Below are 5,260 nucleotides of genomic sequence, written 5' to 3'. Positions count from 1 at the left end.
GTCTTTCAAATGAATTGAGTCAATCGTCCCATACCGCAGGGTCGAGAGGGGGGAAACGGAGATCGTGCCTCATTGCATGGGAAGAATTGGCAGTACTAGTTAATACGCTACGCCAGGATGAACAAGGACAGTCCACACACCACCACCACCACCTAACCGATCCTACCCTACTGCGTGGTAGGGAAAAAAAACATCAACTAGAAAACGAGCGTATTAGTCTGTGTGATCAGGTTTGGATCGTCCTCGGGACGTAGATTGACCAACCAGCCAACCTCTCGATCCCTGAACCTGGAGCCAATAATGGCGTCCCTGAGGGACGTAGTGGTGTGGTGGGGGACAGGATATAAGTGGTAATTGTGGGGGGTGGGTGGTCGATGGAGGTTAGTGGGGTGGGAAGGGGAGGAATGAAGGAAGGGGGAAGTGGAAAGGGAGACTCTACGCTTTTGGTTATGGGAAGGAGACCAGGAGGCAGGAGGAGGAGGTGATGGTAGTAGGAGGAGGTAGGAAGGAGGGGAATGTATGTATAGGTATGGTGCTGGGAGGGTGGGGTTGTGTGGGGGGGGGGGGTCGAGGCCACTCAGGCAGGTGACATGAATGGGGTCGGTGAGGGGGGGAGGGGGGGGGGCGGCTCTATAAGGAGGAGCCGTAATGAGTCTCGTTTTGTGTGTGTGGGGGTCTCGACCCCGACCCTCGCCCACCCACCCCGTGGCCGCTGCTGACTCCGCTCTGCACTCGCGGTGGGGTGCTCGGCCCACTTGATGTAGCACTTCAGTGTCTCACTTGCGAGTTCTCACATTAAGAAAATGACCGGATAGAGAATATGGAATTTTTTTTTTTAGGGGGGAGACTTAAAGAACGTTTAGTGTGCTTTTGTGTGTGTGTGTGTGTGTGTGTGTGTGTGTGTGTGTGTGTGTGTGTGTGTGTGTGATGACCTATTTCTGTTGTGTGGGGAGGGAGTTTTACACTCATGGAAGCTCAATCACTCTGAACCATATCTGCTCTTAAACAGCCTTCGTACAGTTACGTATGGTGTCTGCAGTGGCTGTATTCTCAATCAGTGTATCCCATTCATCCACGACTCGTATACCATGAAAGTATTTCCTCTGTGTCCTGTCTGCCAAGATGTTTAAACATCTGATTTCCTGCTGTGCCCTCTGGTTGTTTTATCCTTCCTTCCTTCCTTCCAAGAAGTGTTCACACTCCCACCTCGTCATTCTGGTTCAGAAATTTTAAGGTTGTGGTCAGGTCACCCCTCACTCTTCTCTCTTCCACGGTAAACAGATTCAAGGCCTTGTGGAGGATGTGTATATACAGCTTGCTAGGTATTGCTTTATGTACTGATGTTTGCAAGTGGACAGTCGGTCTCTCTAACTGTTCTAACTCAAGACCCTGGTGTCAGGTACTGGACAGTATGTATCTTGAGTATGTATAACTTGTATTCAGCGGACAGTAACTTGAGTGTCACTTGTATTCAGTTTCCCATTTAGAATCTCTCTCTCTCTCTCTCTCTCTCTCTCTCTCTCTCTCTCTCTCTCTCTCTCTCTCTCTCTCTCTCTCTCTCTTTAGCTCAGCATCAGTCATCATGTTCGACCTGGACTCCGGAGGTCTGTATCCTTCACGATATGTCCATGATATCCTCTTGAAGTCTGGACACACACACACACACACACACTCGGGTCTCTCCTCCTCCTCTCCGTCATTCCTCTCTTTGCTCTTTGACCTATGTAGCAGGACGTGCCTCCCTAGCCTCCGTGGTGATGTCATCCTCAGCATCCCCCTCCCTCGTACGTACCTCCTGCCTTCGTGGACAGTTATTTATGACCTTCTCTAACTAACGCCACCTCTGACCTTAAACAAGTCCCCCCCTCTCGTTGTATAGCCCCCCTCTGCTGTGAATCGGTTGACCCGTCCTTCTCGCGTTAGTTCATCTCTCTCTCTCTCTCTCTCTCTCTCTCTCTCTCTCTCTCTCTCTCTCTCTCTCTCTCTCTCTCTCTCTCTCTCTCCTTCGTCAGCCACTATGTCTGTCTGTCTGTGTCCCGTTCAATCCTTTTTTTTTTTTTCGCCCCCGGCTTCCAGCTTCGGCTCCTCTGCTCGTTTCACATGATCTAATATTCTTCCTCACTTGTAACTTAATTTTTCAGCTGAACGCACGGCCGTCAGCCATCTTCCAGTGTGTGTGTGTGTGTGTGTGTGTCCTTGGCTGTACATTACTATCCCTGATATCCAATCTCCTCTGTTATCACTTTATGTTTGTGTACGCGACTGGGTGCCCCGCCTTCTGTTTTGTTCTGTTCTGACCCCCTCGAAGCCTTTGAACTAGTCCCCGTGTTCTCCAGACAATGAACGATGTGTTGCCCAGCGACTTGCAACACTCGACACAAACGTATTTTTCTTCATTTTTTTTGTGTCCTTTTTTCCCCCTCTTCGTTCACTGTGTCAGTGACAACAGTGTTATATCTTGCGGACTGTCAGCCTTCTCATGTCTTGTAGATATTTTGTTTTATTTTGCAGAAATGGTTTTCGTTGGCTCTGTTTCGTATATGTATGTTCATACACGTGTGTGTGTGTGTGTGTGTGTGTGTGTATGTTAAGAGTAAATGTGATTAAAGTAAGTTTATTAGGTTTAGCAGTGGAAAGAGACTGGTTACTTGGACTGTTTTGCATAGGGAGAACTTGAAGGAATTGAAGTGTTTAAGGTACCTGGGAGTGGGCTTGGTTAGGTGAGGGGGCGAAGGTCATAGGTGCGCGGAGGAATGTGTGGCAAGAAAGGTCACTATTTGTAAGGGCAAAGAGGGGCATATTTAATGCTATAGTTGTCCAACGGTGGTGTATGGTTGCGAGGCCTGGGTTATAGATGACAAAGTACGTAACAGGATGAATGTGTTGGAAATGAAGTGTTTAATGATATGTGGTGTGAGGAGCACTGACCGCGTAAGAATTATATACGGTGAGAAAGAGGGATATTAACAAGGAAAGTATGGTTAAGAGAGAGCTGAAGAGAGTGTGCTGAAATTAGGTCTGGTTTACCTGTTACCCATAGTTAAACATAAGAGACGGAACAGTGTGTTCCGTGATTATGAACCACCCTGGCATCAAAGAGGCTTGTTCCCTTTATCGGCTCTTGTGTGTTAGTCTAATGGGTCTGAACGAACGCTCTTTCAGCCAGAAGGGCCGTCAGAGGTTTCGAGGAAGATCCGGGCGTCATTTTCATCTTTGAGATCGTTTACATAAGATCACCGATCGGCGGACGACTTGCCTTTAGGCTTGTCAGTCCAACGAACGGCAGTCGCCCAGGGAAGTACATACTGGCCCTCCTGACTCACGAAGTGTTGACGTGATGGCCGGAACCATCTCAACACCTTCCGTGTCAGTAGGTTGTAGACAGTAGCAGCAGCCGCCCAGTGAAGTACTTACGTATCCTCCTGACGTAGGGAGTGTCGAAGTGATGGCCGGAACCACATCACATCCTCCGTGTTAAGGTTACGAGTCTTTCTTTCTTGTTAGAACTTGAAGTTGATATCTATTCCATACACGCACCATACACTTTTTTTTTAGAAGTCTTTACCTTCGTACTCTGTTTCTTAAGCTCTGTTTTTCAATTCCGACACTTATTTCGTAATCGTTTCCGTTATAAGTAAGTACGGGAGGCCAAGCCACTTACAAGTTATTGGTTGGTGTGGCTGGAGGGGGCCATGTGCGGTGTGGCCCAGCGTTGCTCAGATCGCCCTCTGGAAGATGGGTTAGTTCCAGCTGCTGTGCCTGTGGGTCCACCGGGCGAGTGGCTTTGGGTGAGTTACTCGCACAATTGTCCTGCAGATGAACTTGAGGCCGCGTTTGCCTGCGCGAAGCTCCATTGGGTTTCTGGCTGTATTTCAGGCATGAGTTCACAGGAGGCTGTGGTAAATGGCAGGATACCTCTCTCTCTCTCTCTCTCTCTCTCTCTCTCTCTCTCTCTCTCTCTCTCTCTCTCGATGATGGCGTCTCCGGACCCCGACTGCTCGAGGCTGCACCGCCAGTGGAAGGAAGAGTCACCTTTGGCGAGCCTTGCGTCACTATGAGTCCACTCCACCTAGTTTTGTTGACTCGCACCTCTTCCCATTGTTCGCCCAGTCTCACCTGTATTCCAAGCTCACTCGCTCTCGTGTGTGTGTGCGTGTATATATCTATCTATCTATCTATCTATCTATCTATCTATCTATCTATCTATCTATCTATCTATCTATCTATATATATATATATATATATATATATATATATATATATATATATATATATATATATATATATATTGTGTGTGTGTGTAACTAATTCATTATGGCAAATGTATGGATTATGATGGGGAGTAAACACTGGTAAGATTTTTTCAGTTTTATTCTTTTAACGCTTTGGTTTGCGCACTCCTATGCTGTTTCTGCCCCTCCCCCCTCCTTTATTTCTTAATAGGGTGGTTCGAGGAGAGGAAGAAGAGGTGGGCCAGGGGGAAGGGACAGTTTGAAATGGAAGAGGAGGAGGAGGAGAGTGTAGTGTGTACAGGTGCGTGTGTGTTGGAAGTCTGTTGATACATGTGGCTGATTTTGTGGCAGTGTATTTCTGGTGCTTATATCCTCAGCAGACTGAGGGATGTGTATGTAGTCATGTCATATATCCTCAGCAGACTGAGGGATGTGTATGTAGTCATGTCATATCTTACGGTGTTGTGAGGGAGATTCGTTCACCCAGCTGAGGTGAACATTGTGTACATGGATGGATGATGACCGGAGCCTCCCTCCCTCCCTGAGCGCTCTGAGTCTTCCAGGGAACCAAGGGTGTTCCTCCATGTTTGTACTGTGCTCCACATCTCGGCTTCTGTCTCTACTTTGTATCATCGTTGTCTTCAAGTCTCTGCCACACTCTCTGGACTGCTTCTCTTAAGTGTGAACCGACTGGTTTAATCTTCAGTCGTTCCTGCTGTTCTACGGTGTTTTCTTGTAAGGTTATCTTTCACTTGTGACGAATCGTAGAGCGGTATTTTGTCTCCTCCGTAACTTCAGCGAGCGTGATGTGGAGGCCGAGACGTTGGTACATGCAAGTCAGGACAGGTATTGTCATGGTCTTGACATGGTGTAATTTTTGGTTGTCTGCAAGTTGCCAGAACCTGTACACTCCTTGTCAGGGTCGCCTGTCCTTGAACGGATCTCTTGTTGATATGATCTGTCGTCAAACCCCTTAATGTTAGTGTGTGACCCAGGATTCTGCCTCTCTTTTTGTGTGCTATCTTTAC

Source organism: Panulirus ornatus, chromosome 1 (assembly GCF_036320965.1).
Source record: "Panulirus ornatus isolate Po-2019 chromosome 1, ASM3632096v1, whole genome shotgun sequence".
Taxonomy (NCBI): Eukaryota; Metazoa; Arthropoda; class Malacostraca; order Decapoda; family Palinuridae; genus Panulirus; species Panulirus ornatus.
This window is presented reverse-complemented; position numbering follows the sequence as displayed.